The following is a 17,881-nucleotide window of genomic DNA, read 5'->3' as shown; positions in this document are numbered from 1 at the left end:
ACCACATTCAGAATATGTCAATGGTTTCTCTAAAGAGTGTGGTTTGGTTTTCTGGTAAGTTGTGAGGATTGCTTCATTTAGAAAAATTTTCCTATATTCTGTAGCTAAACTCTGGCTTTTCCATTTCATGATTTTCTCCCTCATACTAGGTAGGTATTTATACCCCTATATGAGGCCCAGCTTCTTACTCGAGGTGAGGTGTAGGTATTAGTGTAGGGGTTAGGAGCCACTTTGACATGCAGACTGTGACGTACGAACAGAACAGTGCACTCCTGTGAAGATTTGATGACCTTCGGAGTGAGGAAACTCACCCAAAGATGAGATTTGTGCAATGTTCTCTCCACCTAGCTTGATGTTACCCAGGTAGAGAGTCCATATGCAGATATCGTAATGCAAGAGAAAATGGCAGTCTGGTAGGCTAGGCACATTTTATAACTTTTTGGTGAGTACACTAGGAAATTATTGGTGTTTCTGGTAATTACAGACATTATACAACCATTTTTTATTATAGAAATGGTTAGAAATGGTTAGGTAAGGGGTGCTTTTGGGAGGTTTGGAACTCATTATGGTTATTTCCATTATTTCCTATGGAAAAATAGTCTTGACTTACAACCAACTTGAGTTACAACCAGCCCTCTGGAACCAATTGAGTTCATAAGTCAAGGGTCCACTGTATATGGTTTCTTTCCTATTTTGCCTGTATTATTTCCTTCAGACTGAGGGCTTTTCTGAACACACCACTTCAATATAATCAACCAACAAGGAAGGTGGGAAAACCAGGCTAATAGAAGAAAAAGAAGAAATTTAGAACAGGTGCTGTGGTAAAAGAAACCCGTATCTTTTGTCTTTTTTCACATTAATGAAACACCCCCAGCATAACGAACCAATGAGAAAACTAGTATGGGAAGAACACCCCAAAGCTCCAAAGTTGGGCACCAATAACAGTTTTCTAATATGGCAGCAAGTCCCCTATTATGTTATTAAAAGTTTGACAAGTCCCCTATGATGGAATTATGTACGGCAGGTAGGAATGTATGCTTCAGTCTCTGCACTGCTCACCTAGTGCCCTCATTGCCCATTGCCCAGACAGACAGAGACAAATCAGTAGCAGCACAGAAATCCTCCCAACTCTCTCCCACACTCCCCCAAGGGACAGGAAAAAACCTTCAATACAGAGCTATTACCTGCCTGTCTTTCTCTGCTGACTGGTACAGTGACAGACTAAAATGAGCAGCAGTGAAAAAGTTAAAAAACTAATGGGCCAATACAGAAAACATTGCAGAAGAGCAGGCGAGCGCCCGCTCTCCTGGGCAACGAATCCAGTAAATAAATTTATGTAAACGAGGGCCCGCAGTAAAAGGAGGTGCTAGGGACACTAGCACGACCCTAGGGCCTCCTTTTTGACAGAAGCAGCAGCTGTCAGCGGGTTTGACAGCCGACGCTCAATTTTACTGGCATCAGTTCTCTAACCCGCTGACAGCCACGGGTTCGGAAAATGGATGCCGGCTAAATTGAGCGTCCTTCTTCCAACCCGCAGGCCGTGGGCAGATTTTACTTTTTTTTTTTTTACTTTTTTAAACTTTATTTTTACTTTTGGGTACTCTGACTTAATATTGCTATCATATTAAGTCGGAGGGTGTACAGAAAAGTAGAGATGAGCTTTGTTTTTTTCTACCGGGTCGTTTTTTGAGTCGGACGCTTCGGGGTAAAGTTCATTTTTCCTCGGTTAGTTTTTTGGAAAAATGAACAAAAAACTAAAGGGGGAAAAACGAAACGGGCCCAAAAAACGATGTGGGAAAACAAAACTAAAAAATACCCCACTCCAAGCATTAAAAGTTACTATAACACATTAAATACAACCCCCCCCCCCCCCCCCCCCATCCCAATCTCTTTCCAAGACTTACTAACATCCCTGGTGGTCCAGCATGATCCCGTGAGCGATTTGTCCCTCCGTGCCGTTGTGCTGTCTGGCCTGCCTCGCATCAAAATGGCGCCGATAGTCTTTGACCTACTATGTCACAGGGGCTACCGGTGCCATTGGTCAGCCCCTGTCACATGGTTGGAGCAATGGATTGCCGGCGCCATCTTGTGCTTTGCATGTTGCAGGCGCTATTAGTTTCGAGGGGGTTGGCCATGTCAAAACAGCATCCTCCCAAGTCAATGATTACAGAAGGAGGATTGCAGGAAAATATCAGCCCAGGGGATATTTTTAACCGGCCCACAGGATATCTGTGACTCATTCGTGCACTTTCCGTGCAGCACATGCTTCAACAGCTCCCAGAACCATACTTTCTTACTTTAAGAGGTACATCATGTGACCTGGAGCTTGGAAGAATTGAGAGAAAAAATATCCAATACATTTCATAATTTTCCTAAACAACTAACTACAGCACACCTTAGTCCAGAAATGAGCAAACTGAACTGCAATCCCCTTTTCATCCATGCAATCAGTTGCCCCCCCCCCCCCTCACACACACACACACACACGTTTGGTTACATCTCTAATATATATCCTGGTCTGCTGTTAAAATTGCTTGCCAACAATCAAATGTTGAACCAATTGCCAAGTAATGAGACAACCACACTGCCAACCAGTGGCTCAGACACTCACACAAAACATTTGCTGTTGTGCTGCTGCTCATGTGCTCACTCAGCAAGTGCCATCTTGCCCCAGCACTGCCACATCATTATGTAAAAATTCTTGCTTGTTGCCAGCTTTTCCTCAACCCCCACTCTTTCCTAGTCCCACCTCTTCTCAACACCCTCTTTCTCTCAGAGAATCACTTATTCTATAGCCAGCTGCTCCTATCAAAGCCTAGCCACCTCTCTCTTCTTTTTTTTCTGTCCTCCCTCTCCCCTCTTCTCTCTTCTTTCTCCCCTTCCTCTCCCTCCCTTTTCCCCCCCTTCCACCTTCCCCTCCCCTCCGCCCATTTTCCCTCCCCTTTCCCCTTCCCTTCTCCTCCCCTCTCTCTGACCTGCTGTTCCCCTGGTATATACAAAGTATATACCAGGGGAACACACACATTTATATGTTTTTTTTAATATGTTTTTTAATGTTCTCCTATCTTTTTTTATGTTCTTTTATCATTTTCCAACAGATGCTATGTCTTGGTCCTTTTAAGTTATTGTTATTATTATTGTTATTATATGTTTATTAAGTTTCTTATTAGAATTGTTCGCTAAATGGTGTATTTTTCTGTCATGTGGATCCTTGTTCAATGACTTGTTTGTGTAATTATTCTCTTTGGATTTTGCTGACTGCATCCTCTGGGCCTCTGTCCCTCCTGATGCAGCCCATGTGGTGAAACATGGTCCGTGTCAGGGGACTGAACTTTTTCTCTAAGTATCCTTGAATAAAAGGTGGAAACGTTTGCCTTGCGTCTTCATTTTTTATTTTTTGATTAATTCACTACAAGGATCTGTGATCCTTCAGCACTGTACCATTTTTACTTATGGTTAATCACCACTAACGTACACTGCTCATCGTCTCCACTTCCTATTTGCTGATTCATAACACTCCCCATCAAGCTTCTTTTATGGTGGTAACATTTATGCACATTATGAACCTGGGAGCATAGTTTTAAGTCCTGAAAATTCTCATAAAAAACATTCAGCCAATCTACATACTCATAGATAACTCCTTCTATGCGCATACATTTTGGCTAAGCTCTGGAAAATTTACCCCACAGTGAGATAATATAGTGCTAAAACCTACTGAAAATGTTTATTTCTATTATTTGAGACTTGCAAATGCAAGAAAACTCCCCAGTAATGTTGGGCTTATCAGAGATTTATGTACTTCTGCGGAAACTTCTTAACAAAACCAGTGATGGTATTAGAGGACAGACATGAAAACCACAAAGCAAAGAACATATTTTTGAAAAGTGTTATTTTCTTTTCCTGAGAATGCACAGTACTGTACATTATTACGGCAGCATCTTAAACCAGCTAACATTTAAGTGAGCTACAGTATCTTGAAGCACTCCTTTGGAACAGAAAGTACAATTGCTTTCTGCACTCCGTGGGATGAATTTACAAATCCCCACTGTGAGGTGCAGAATAGCAACTTGCAGCTGCAAAGTTTGGATGACCAGAATTCAAGGGTTTCCTCACTACAGAAACTTTATATACATACAGTGCCAGGCAGAGAACCTGGGTTTTGATATAAATAGGGGGGGGGAGTCCACAGGGAGCTGAGAATGAAGGCTCTTGGCACCAGATCCCAGCCCTAGTTCCGACTGAGCTGGATGTACAAAGGAACAGGAGGAAGCTGCCAGGTTTAAAAAAAAAAACTGTTTGTATTCACCCCTGCCCCAGTTATAGAGGCTTAGGGAGTGTGAGTCCCATTTAAAGGGCTTATTTATTTTTATTTTTTTATTTATTTAACTTTTTTATATACCAACATTCAAGACGGTGGTCCCATCATGCTGGTTCACAAGAAACAGGGGTGTAATTATAATAAACTTTACCATTTAAACATTTAAACAATTACCATTTAAACAATAGTGCAGAAAAGCAGTTACATATAACAAGGAAAACAATAACTTGGAATGAGAAGGGAAATGAAGATCAGATAGTTATATATAAGTATAAATAACATTGTAAGAGGTGGCTATTAACGCTAATGCTAGCGGAGCGTGTTGAAAGAAGGAAGTTAGATGGAATTGGAGTTAGGAAAGGCCTGCGTGAACAGCCACGTCTTGAGTCTTTTCTTGAATGTTGAGATGTTGGGTTCCATTCTAAGATCCAGGGGAATGGAGTTCCATAATGTTGGATGTTGAAATGGACCCTGGATGGCAGGGAACACAGAGCTTCTGTAAAAAGGCATTCCACACACTGGGCTGGTATTTATTTACCAATGGTTTACATTTATTATTGAGATAGAATAGGTGCAAATATTTACAACAGAAAGAAAAATACAGTCACTCTTTCTATTCTTGCTGGATAGATGTCTCCTGTCTGCCAGCTCCTCAGAGTTAGGGTGCTGGCTTCTTACTAAGCATTCTGGGTTGAACTTTCAGAGCCTTTGGGAAATACTTTTGTTTAGGACAGAAAAGACGCCATATGTTGTTGGAATCTGTGGGAGGGAATGCTAGGGAGTGCTCCCGATTCCGGGGAGATGTGTGCCCTTGGACCATGACGCGACTGCAGAGAGGAGCTCCGTGGAAGCACCGCGGCAGGCAAGCCGTGTCCAAGCATGGGAGGAGCAGACTGACCAACACCCTAACCTCCACCTAACTTGAACGCACTGGTAGAAACCCAGCAACACTATGCTGGTCTCTGGGGTATCACTCCGGCCACTCGATAGCCCTTTTGGACCTGCCACTGGATAGCAGCAGATGCGGCAGGACGGATAGAGGTCGAGGACAGGTGATGGTACTAGAGCTTGGAACAAGATGAGACCTTGGCCTTGGACTAGGCTGAAGACTTGAACAAGATGAGGAAGCTTGGAGGCTCAGATGAAATGAAGACACGTGGGCTTGGGACTCAGATGAGACGAGGCCACTTGATACTTGGGAGCTCAGAGGACACTTGAAGATTCAGACAAGATGAAGACGTGAAGTGACTTGGAACTCAGATGTGAGGTGGCTTGGAACTCAGACGCAAGATGCTCAGACATAGGTGGAGATCAGAAGTGGATTCTAGAGAGTCAGGCGAGGATTCCGGATACTCTGATGAGGATTTGGAACTGGGGATAACTCAGACAAGGATAAGGACTCAGGATACTCAGACAAAGTCAGAGGCTCAGGAACTAGGAGGAATCCAGGCAATGCTCGAAGACAGATCCTGCCAGAAGAGGGCTCCAGCCACCAAACTCAGACACCGGATAGAAACGGATTTACTCCCAGGAAGGTCAGCTGAAGATGAGGTCCGGGGCGAGTGAGCTGAACCCGTAACTTAAGGACTGATGGTACTTCAGGATCAGAACCTGACAAAGGACATCAGAAATGAGACTTGGATCATCAGGGTTGGAATGTAGGACATCAGATAAGAATAGACACCAGTACCTCAGGACATCATGACATCTATGGCATCTGGACATCAGGCGACTTAGAGAAGAGGACTACAGGGATGACTGGAACATGACGGACGAGGACATCAGGAGAATGGGACGTCTGGACATCTGAAGACAAGGGGACATCAGGACATCTGGAGATAGGAAGACGTTAGGACACCTGAAGACGAGAAGATATCTGGTGACACGGTGACATCAGGACATCTGAAGACACAGAGACATTGGGACATCTGAAGACACAGAGACATTTGGAGACACGGTGACATCAGGACATCTGAAGACACAGAGATATCGGGATATCTGAAGACGGGATCGAGAGACCAGAACTTGGAATGAAGACAACGACGAAGGTTCAAGAACCATGGACGAAGACAAAGAGGACCAACGAAGAACAGAGTGTCTTGGAGAAGTGAAGAGGGATCACAGAGGACTCCTGGAATGAAGAGCTGGAACTGAAGATCCAGGAGGGGTCCGACTCCATGACCAACTCCTTGCAAAGGCGAAGAGAATTGAAAGCTGACCCCTTTTGTAGGGCTGAAGAGGAACACCCCCGATGACATCATTAGGAGGAGCCAAGAGGACTGGCCCTTGGTCCGTGCCTAAGGAGGCAGGACCAGGGACAGCAGCCATGCTGAGAAGAGGAAGGAGCAGGCCTGAGATGTCGGGGGCAGCTCCTGCCATGAAGAGAAGCTGAAGACGGCTCCAGGCTGAGTGAAGGGAGAACCGAAGACTGAGACTCCCCGCACAGGGGAAGAGAAGGCATCAGCAGCCTCTGGGCTGCAAAGAGGAGCTCCAGGGCAGCCTCCTGGTCGCAGAAGAGGATGTGGACGATGGCGGCCTCCTGGCCGCGAAGAGAAGCTTCGGGGCAGTCTCCTGACCGCTGAAGAGAAATGTCGGCAACGGCCTAGCCGCGAAGGATCAAGAGGAGGTGGCGCCCAAGCCTCAAGGACGGCAACAGAGTCGGCAGAGGCCTCTAGGCCGTGAAGAGGAACGTCAGCAGCAACAGGCCTGCCGCATAGAGGAAGATGATTGGCGGTCTCCGGGCTGCATGGAGGCCTCGACAGCGGTTCCCTGCCACGGGCAGCGACGGGACTGGCAGCAGCCTCCGGGCTGTGAAGGAGTGACGACTGGCCCACAGGAGGTATCGATAATAGCGGCAGCCTCCAGGCCACAGGCAGGACATCAGCGAAGTCGGCAGCAGCCTCCAGGCCACAACCAAGGTAGGGAACTGCTCGCAGCCTAGCTGCGGGCAGGATCGTAACATCTGTGCCCAGTATGCTACTGTCTGTCCACTAAGCCAAATGCCAGGGCTGTGTCCTTTGTCTGAGAAGATCAAATATACTGGTCCCTCAGGTATATCAATGCTCAGATGACTCCTACTGGAAAGATGAGGTTATGGGTGTTTCACACCCTATAAACATGCTCCCAGCTTCTCAGGGATTCTTACCGTTTAATGTTTGGGTACTTGCCAGGTAATTGTGGCTTGGTTTAGCCACTGTTGGAAACAGGATACTGGGATTGATGGATCCTTGGTCTGAGCCGGTATGGCATATCTTATGCTCTTATGTTCTTATATAATTGGGCCTCCCTTCTCCCATGGGCCAAATTCTGCCATGATAACCATGTAAACAGTTCCACTGGCTCATCTCCTTTTTATAGTGTTCAGATGTCATCCCCGTATGCCAAGACCTGATCTGATTTCAGTCACATGCCCAGCAGCTAATCTGATGGGGCATGAATTCCAGGAACTTTGGCAGAATACACACCGCATCCTAGAGCAAGCATCAGAGCAGTTTAAAAAACAAGCAGACAAGAAACATCACCCAGCCCCTCAGCTTCACCTGGGAAGCCTGGTTTGGCTCAGCACTAAAAACCTGTGGTTGAAATGTCCTCATTGAAATTTGCTCCACAATTCATGGGTCCATTCCCCATTGAACCACAATTTGGTCCAGTAGCCTACAAACTCAAATTACCTCCGTCTCTGCACATCCATGTCTTCCAGGTATTTCTGTTAAAACCTGCAATTCTCTCTTGGCCTAGCCAACTGCCTCTCCAGGTCACCAAAGTTTCCGCAGAAGAAGACACCCAATTGGAAGTCCAGGAGATTTTGGAATCCCAGAAGGTATAAAATCAATTCCAGTAACTAATCTCATGGAAAAACTATGAACCCGAACACGCAAGTTATAAACTCAGGGGTCGGTGCACACAAGGGGATGAACAATTGTGCATCTTGCGAGCGCTGAGCTGCGCTGCCTTCCCCCGTTCCCCCTAACCTGACCTTCTCACCCCTTCCCTAAACTTTCCTCCCCTTAGCCCTACTCTAACCCCCTCCCCCCCAAAATTTTTTATTTACCTTTTGCGCCTGCCTCTGGGCAGGCGCAAGTTGTGTGCGCTGGCCAACTGCCGGCACACAATCCCAAGCACAGAGACAAATGGCCACTGTGCCTGCAGCCTCTAACCCCATCCCGCCCCAGACCATCCTGCCCCACCCCCGCCCCCGCTCCGCTCCTTTAGTAAAGCCCCGGGTCTTACACACATCCCGGGGCTTTACGCGCATCACGGGGCCTTTTGAAAATAGGCCTGGCGCGCGTGTAACCCTTTTAAAATCTGACCCTTAGTGTTTAGGTACTTGCCAGGTTCTTATGGCCTGGATTGGCCACTGTTGGAGACAGGATGCTGGGCTTGATGGACCCTTGGTCTGACCCACTATGACATGTTCTTATGTTCTTATGTTTTGGTGGGGGGGAGGGTTGTTGCTTTTTCCCTAATTTCATAGTTAGTGCGCACTAAATGGACTTGATGTGCACTAACATGAAACTAAAAATAAAATGTTGCTCTTTTTTTCTTTTGTTTTGTGGTATCAACAAAATGAAATAGACAATGCCTTTGATATTGTCCATTTTGTTTCAAATGAATGAACATCCCTAACGGAGAGTAGGTCTAAATGGTCAATTTTCTCAGTGAAGAAGGAATGTGAAGTGCTTTAAGGATCTGTACTTGGTGCTTTTCAATATATTTATAAATGATATGGAAAACGGAATGACGAGTGAGGTAGTCAGATTTGAAGATGACACAAAATTATTCTAAATTGCTAAATCACAAGCAGATTGTGAAAAATTGCAGAAGGACATTATGAGACAGGTAGACTGTGTTTAGAAATGGCAGATGAAATTTAATGTGGACAAGTGCAAAATGAGGAAAAGTAACCCACACTGTAGTGACCAAAGAAAACAAGACTGGTGTATAAAAGAGACCTTTATTCTTAGAAAAACTTGCCCGACTCTGGCCAAGTTTCTTTCTAATGCAGAGCTGCCTCAGGGGCAACTAAAATCAAAATCAAAACACATATATCAGAAATGAAAACAAATGTGTAACAATAAAACATACATTAATAATTGTGTAAAATAATGATAACGTAAATCAACAAACAATAAAACCAAAGTTAAACAGAAACATAAAAGTATGTATGTGTGTGGAGACATCACAATGGCACATAAGTGATACAGAAACAAGAATGAGTCATACGTATAAAATGCGAACTAGGTGAAGATATTTGATGGGGCATAAGAGGTATTAAATACTTGTGTAGGAAAATCTTTAAAAATAATCACTCCAGTCAACGGTCAGCAGAGGTATACATGCATATTGTAAGATACTCTAGAACAGACAACTTGGTGTTAGGCTAAAGCATATCAATATACTCACAATTCTCATCTTAACTTTTATAGCGTGTCAAAATCAAATAATTTTTTTAAACAAAAAATTAAAAACAAAAAATAAAGGATACTGGCTGTGCATCTAAAATTACAGTTATAAAAGGTGATTACATGTTGTTTGGTTCTATATTAGAAGTTAACTCCCAGGAAAAGGACCTGGACATCATAGTGGACACTACTTGGAAATCCTTGGTTCAGTGTGTGATGGCAGTCAAAAAAGCAAACAGAATGTTAGGAATTATTAGGAACGGAATGGAGAATAAAATAGCGAATGTCACAATGCCTCTGAATCCCTCCATGTTAGGCCGCACCTAGTGAATTGCTTGCAGTTCTGGTCACCGTATTTCAAACAGATTATAGTTTCATTTGTGGAACCAGATTTCCCCCTCACTAGGTGCTATACAAAAACTCTTAAAAATATTAGACAATAGCCACACTCTCAGGCCGATGCAATACAGTGCTCTCAGCCAAGCGCACTGGTTAACCCGTGGTTGGATGCACGTTTTGGACACGCGTCCACAACCTCTTGTGCTATAAGGGGATTAGCATGTCCAAACCCCCCCCCCCCCCCCACCACGTGAAGCTAATAGCACTCATCACATGTGAATTCATGTTGGTGAAGCTATTAGCTATTCTCCCCGATGCAAAAAAAAAAAAAAAATGGGCCCAATGCGCACATTTTTATCCTCAGTAATTAACGCCTGCCTGGAGCAGGGTTAATTTTTGAGCAGCCCAAAAAGTGTACAGTAAAGCAGAAAATACTGCTTTTCTATGCTTCCTCTGTCTTAATATCATGGCGATATTAAGTTGGAGGAACAAAAAGGAGGAGAATGTTTAATAAAAAATGTGTCTGCCAGCGGTCAGGTTAGGAAAAGGGACGCTCGTAAAATTGAGTGTCTGTTTTTCTAACCTGCTGACAGCCACATCTCCTGGGCGTCTGTAGCCGAGGAGTCGCTAGGGGCACACAGTTTCCCCTAGTGCCTTCTTTTTACCATGGCAGACGATTTAAATATTAAATCTTGTGCCCCAGAGAGGTCGATCGGCGGGCGCTCAATCATGAATACCTGTTTTTTCCGTGCTGATATTACATCGGCCTGCTAGTGACTCCAGTAATATATGTAAGGAGATCAGCAAGACCATATGCTAATCTAACTGTTTCAGAAATTACATAACCTTATATTATTTTAAGCCATTTATTATCCAAAAAAAAAACAAAACAGGGGTGGGTAAGAGTATGGGGCAGGGGTGTGGCCTGCTTATTGTAGTGGTTGCTACCCCCTAATTGAGCTGGATGTTCACTTGGATGCAGATCCGGCGCTGCTCTCTACATTGGTGGTGGGGTGAAGGGGAATTAGGGCTGGAGGGTACTGGAAGCAAATAGTAACAGGTGGGTGAGAGAAAAAGGTTAAAAAAAAAAAAAGATGAAGTGCGTAGCTTGCTGGGCAGACTGGATGGGCCGTTTGGTCTTCTTCTGCCGTCATTTCTATGTTTCTATATTAATAATCTCTACTATTACATTAGTATTTATCTGATAAATGGATCATTGAACTTCTGGGTGGATATACCTACCACATGATGTATTCCCATATATGATAAAACTATGATTTAGTCCAATAGCAACTCTATCAGTTATCTATTTCTAGCAGTTTCTGTACCTTCATGATTAAGGGGCGGATTTTCAGACTCCACGAATAGGCCTACTTTTGTTTGCGCTCCAGGCGCAAACAAAAGTACGCTGGATTTTAGCAGATACGCGCGGAGCCGCGCGTATCTGCTAAAAACCTGGATCGGCGCGCGCAAGGCTATCGATTTTGTATAGCCGGTGCGCGCCGAGCCGCGCAGCCTACCCCCGTTCCCTCCAAGGCCGCTCCGAAATCGGAGCGGCCTTGGAGGGAATCCTCTAACGCCCTCCCCTCACCTTCCCCTCCCTTCCTCTACCTAAACCACCCCGCCCGGCCCTGTCTACACCCCCCCTTACCTTTCTCCGGGGATTTACGCCTCCCGGAGGGAGAAGTAAATCCCCGCGCGCGAGCGGGCCTCCTGCGCGCCGGGCCGCGACCTGGGGGCGGGTACGGAGGGCGCGGCCACGCCCCCGGACCGCCCCGGGCCGTAGCCACGCCCCCAAAACGCTGCCGACACGCCCCCGAAACGCCGCGACGACCGGGCCCGCCCCCGACACGCCCCCCTCGGAGAACCCCGGGACTTACGCGAGTCCCGGGGCTCTGCGCGCGCCGGTAGGCCTATGTAAAATAGGCTCACTGGCGCGCAGGGCCCTGCTCGCCTAAATCCGCCCGGTTTTGGGCGGATTTAGGCGACCAGGGCTCTGAAAATCTGCCCCTAATAATTCTGCTACGAGCAGTCTTTGCTTCGCTAACTGTTTTACTGCTGACAGTAAGCAACTTCTATGTGATCTGCACAGTGAGTTTCAGCTTGGCCTTGGAAAAAACCACAAACAGTCAAAATCCAGCTTGCTAAAATTCTACACATTGGAAAAGCTACAGAGAAGGGCAACCAAAATAATAAAAGGAATGGAACAGCTCCTTTATAAGGAAAGGCTAAAGATGTTGGGGCTGTTCAGCTTGGAGAAGAGACAACTGAAAGGGGATATTATAGAGATCTTTAAAATCATGAGAGGACTAGAACAGGTAAATTGGTTATTTACACTTTCAAAAAAACAAAAAATTAGGGGACACTCCATGAAGTTAGAAAATAGTACATTCAAATATAAATTCACTGGAAACAGGCCATATATATTCTTTTACCCCAGCTCACTAATTGTATTGTTAAGGAGTGATCAAACACCTTTCTAATGCAAATGTCAAATTTTTTATTCATTCAATGAAGATTTTTTAAATGAGCATATACACATTACTTCCTACAAAATCTGATTCAATACATATCAAAAGTAACGTGATCTCCCATTCATAACTTCGCACACCATTCACAACTCTATCCCAATCATACACACCCCATAAAAAACTTGTATAAATACATTCTGTGACACAGAATTTTAAAAAAAAATGTCATGCTTTTCAAATGACTGCTCCCACAAAAACAAAATTGCAATGAATTTCACATCAGTCCTTAGACACAAACAGTTCCTCCAATATTATCCTCCACCGGAAATGGATGTGATCCGTCATTTAGTCCGGCACAGACTGCTCAAGTTTACATGTATCCTTTCACTTTATCAAGTTCATGAATCACATAAATGTCCCAAATCATGTTATTCAAAGCACAATTCAAATTCCAAACAACCTGAAGACTGTAGTTAATGGTCACATGCTCAAGTTCTCCAAATGAATGTACTTTACAACACGCCCGACGCCATGGCGTTTCGGCGGCCGTCCCGCCGCCTGCATCAGGGGACTGTTTCAATTTAATCCTGAATCCGGACCTCAGCTTTCAGATTAACACAGGCTCGCTGGCACTGGCAGATCTTTATATGTGTCTTCCGACTGACAATGTTGAAAAAAAGACATTTGTTCACTGAAGCATCTTAAGCATGGCATGTCATATTTTCAGTGCCACTATGTTATTCAAGGCAATATTATCATACTATACAACAAACCACCCCCCTCACACACACCAGAACAAACTTACCCACAGTCACCATGAAAAACCAACTTCCTTTCGCGGCTGTGAGCTTTACCGCAAAAACTCCTTGGTTTAAAACCCCTCAAACCACACCCCTCCCCTGCCCCATGTTATGACATCATTAATGCACAGCAAAACTCTTAGACAAACTTCCATATAATCATTTGTAAATTTTCTTTCTCACTGAATGTGTTCAAGAGACCTCATCCCTTCATCCCACACATGTCGGCTCCTTCTACACCATATTCACTAATACAGTCATTTCTAAATCCCTCAAAAAACTCTCATCCCACCATAAATGAAATACAGCCCCCACTCCCTAATTGAACACCCCCCCATTCCACCTCTCTGTTCAAACCTCTGGGCATCACAATATCCCATTCAAAAATGTATTTTTGCTCTTTCCTCACAAGTAATTTGCTTACATCCCCTCCCCTAATATCGAAGGGCAATTGCTCCACCACCACAAATCTCAAATCTTCCACTTTGTGATCCATCTCCTGCCAATGTTGGACCAGGGGCGCTTCAACCCGATTGCACCTCATGCAACTCATATGCTCCTGTATGCAAATCTTCAGTTTCCTAACCGTCTTGCCAATGTATTTGAAATTGCAGGGGCACCAAATCAAACATACTCTTTCAGCCTCACAGGTTGTTCATGATTGTAACCTGAAACAAGGACCGTCTTCCAATATTTCTTTACTTGAAACTGATTGTGGACATACCTTACACGGCCACAAGGACTGTGTCCTCTAACACCATCCCCTCCCTCTGATTCCATATGTATTGCTGCATGGACCAGTCTAACTCTTAAATTTGTAGCCCTAGAGTATGCGAACATTGGTTCTTCATCAAAGACCTGATGAAGTTTCAAAATATTCCAATGCCTAACAATGTTCTTCCGTACCTTCCAGGCATCTGGGGAAAAGGTAGTACACATGTCATATTTGACTATCTTTCTTTTGAGGCATCAATAACAAGTCTCTATTCACCCATCTCCCTCTTTTCAATGCCTTTTTTAAAACTCTATTAGGGTACCCTCTAACCTTAAACCTTTGGAACATTTCCCCAGCTCTTAACATCTATTCAGCATTTGAAGATCACAACTTTCTAAGATGAAGAAATTGTCCCATAAGGATATTCTTTTTCAAAGAGGCCGGATGAGAACTTCTAAAATACAGGACAGTATTACGGTCGGTATTCTTTCTAAATATTGTAAACATAAACTTATTGTTCTCTATAGTGATTTGAATATCAAGAAAATGTAAAATGCAGGCATCAATTTCTGCTGTAAAATTGAAATTTGGATTTTGTGAGTTCAACCAAGACAAAAAACAATTAAAATCTTCTCTTGAACCCTCCCAGATCACCAAAATGTCATCAATAAAATGCTTCCACAATTTGATCTTTTCCTTGCGGTAAAGCTCACAGCCGTGAAAGGAAGCTGGTTTTTCATGGTGACTGTGGGTAAGTTTGTTTTGGTGTGTGTGAGGGGGGGTTTAACATGTCCTGGTTGAGTGGTTTTTTGTATGTATATTAATAATGGGGATGAATCATCAAATAAAAGAAGCCTTCATTCAGGTCCAGTGTTTTAGTATTTCTTCAGTGAACGTTGAGACGAGGAGTTCCCAATCAGGTCGGGTTTATCCCGTTTATAGACAATGCAGTTAAATGTTTTGTATGAAAGGAGAGATTTATAAATCTATGAAGGGATGAGGTCTCTTGAACACATTCAGTGAGAAAGAAAATTTACAAATGATTATATGGAGGTTTATCTAAGAGTTTTGCTGCGCATTGATGATGTCATAACATGGGGCAGGGGAGGGGTGTGGTTTGAGGAGTTTTAAACCCAGGAGTTTTTGCGGTAAAGCTCACAGCCGCGAAAGGAAGTTGGTTTTTCATGGTGACTGTGGGTAAGTTTGTTCTGGTGTGTATGAGGGGGGTGGTTTGTTGTATAGTATGATAATATTGCCTTGAATAACATAGTAGCACTGAAAATATGACATGCCGTGCTTAAGATGCTTAAGTGAACAAATGTCTTTTTTTCAACATTGGCAGTTGGAAGACACATATAAAGATCTGCCAGTGCCAGCGAGCCGGTGTTAATCCGAAAGCTGAGGTCCGGGTTCAGGATTAAATTGAAACAGTCCCCTGATGCAGGCAGCGGGACGGCTTGCCTAAACGCCATGGCATCGGGCGTGTTTGTAAAGTACATTCATTTGGAGAACTGGAGCACATGACCATTAACTACGGTCTTCAGGTTGTTTGGAATTTGAATTGTGCTTTGAATCACATGATTTGGGACATTTATGTGACTCATGGACTTGATAAAGTGAAAGGATACATGTAAACTTGAGCAGTCTGTGCCGGACTAAATGACGGATCACACCCATTTCCAGTGGAGGATAATATTGGAGGAACTGTTTGTGTCTAAGAACTGATGTGAAATTCATTGCAATTTTGTTTTTGTGGGAGCAGTCAATTGAAAAGCATGACATTTTTTTTTAAATTCTGTGTCACAGAATGTGTCTATACAAGTTTTTTTATGGGGGCATGTATGATTGGGGTAGAGTTGTGAATGGTATGTGAAGTTATGAATGGGAAATCATGTTACTTTTGATATGTATTGAATCAGATTTTGTAGGAAGTAATGTGTATATGCTCATTTAAAAAATCTTCATTGAATGAATAAAAAATGTGACATTTGTATTAGACATTTGCACAATAGAATTAGTGAGCTGGGGTCAAAGAATATATATGGCCTGTTTCCAGTGAATTTCTATTTAAATACAAAACAGGTCCAGTGCGGTCTTGTTTGGAATAGTACATTCAAAACAAATTTAAGAAAGTTATTTTTCACTCAATGCACAATTAAGCTCTGGAATTCATTGCCGGAAGATGTGGTTAGGACAGTTAGCTTAGCATAGCTGGGTTTAAAAGGTTCCTGGATAAGTTCCTGGAGAAGAATTTAAGAAACTGTTATTAACCAAGTACACTTAAAAAATAGCCATGAATTATCACTGCACAATAGCAGCATGGGATGTATTTATTGTTTTGCTCTTGCAAGTACTTGTGACTTGGTTTGGCCACTTCTGGAAACAGGATACTGGGCTTGATGGCCCTAAGTCTGACCCAATATGGCAAAGTTTTATGTTCTTATGAGTAAAGTCTGCCCACTGCTCATTCACTGAAATGGTGGCAAGTGGCACACTACGGTTTTTGTAAGACTTTTTCCAGATGATTACTTTTTCAAACAGCATTGCCTCAGAGCACACTTACAAGTCAATGAATGGAAAAATGCACTAATATGCACAAACTCTTCATCCAACACATTGTAGTTAGACTTAAGTGCTGGATATGTTGGAATCCGAGATGTGTACTAAAATTGAACTGCTAGATGACATGAAATTGCCTCTAATCTAAGAAAATGTGCATTCAGATGAGTAAATTAAAATTACTATTCTAGAATCATCTGAAGAAGATAGTCATACAGAAGATTACTGAGATTAAGAATCTCCAGCATACATCATGTTAAACAGAAGACTTCAAATTTTAGGTGAAGCATTTTATTTTAGTTAAATGCATCTCATAGTCAATTGCACCTTTCTTATTTAATACCATTAAATGTGCCTTTGCAGAAATAAATGGTAAATCTTTCCACTTAACAAGTATTTTTAGGGGTGAATTTTAAAAGAGTTGTTTGCGTTAAAAGGCCTGTATACACGAGTATCTGGGCCAATTATGATGAACTTGTATTTTAAAATGGCCCAGTTACACACGTATATGCGTGTGCACAAGCAACCCAATGCATAGAAGAAAGGCATGGAGGTAGGGCATGTCAGGGGCATTCTAGGGCAGGGCTAAATTTATGCACATAAATGCAGATTTTAAATCCAGTGCCTGCAGCATGCATTGGGCTACTACCCAGGCTAATTTACTTCTGCTCTTGAAGTGTAAGTCTGAAGAAAACTCATTTTAGGCCTAAAACAGCTGAGTGAGGGGTCTGTGTAAACTGGGGGTAGTATAAGCTGAAACAACAAGAGGGTTTCAAAGACCAAGAGATAGACTGGGCCAACTGGCTGTTTACTTTACGTGCACATATTTAAAAATCAACTTAAAATCAGCATGCATTAAAGCCAACAAACTCCTAACGAAGCCATGCGAATAATGTTTTCTCGTGTAATCACTTAAAATTAGGAGTATACACATACGCATACTAGGTGTATTTTAAATCATACACGCACACTTTTGAGGACATTTTAAAATTCCTGCATGTGTGCTCTTGCGCACGCATACACACACATAAGTGTAATGGTTTAGCGGTGTTTGGGTGGATTCTTGGGTACTGTGGCAGATGACCCCGCCCCCGGGGAGAAGCCCCATGGGGAGCCAAGTACTGGGCTAGACTTCGGATGCACAAACACAGAATTAGATCTTTTATTGTACAGCTTGAAGTATACCAGCAGAGGTGGCAGTAGTGAGGTGATCCAGAGGTAGCAGTCTCGGGACCCTCGGCAGAGGGAACCCGTCTTACCCCGTTGGTATAGGGGGA

Source organism: Rhinatrema bivittatum, chromosome 1 (assembly GCF_901001135.1).
Source record: "Rhinatrema bivittatum chromosome 1, aRhiBiv1.1, whole genome shotgun sequence".
NCBI classification, from domain to species: Eukaryota; Metazoa; Chordata; class Amphibia; order Gymnophiona; family Rhinatrematidae; genus Rhinatrema; species Rhinatrema bivittatum.
This window is presented reverse-complemented; position numbering follows the sequence as displayed.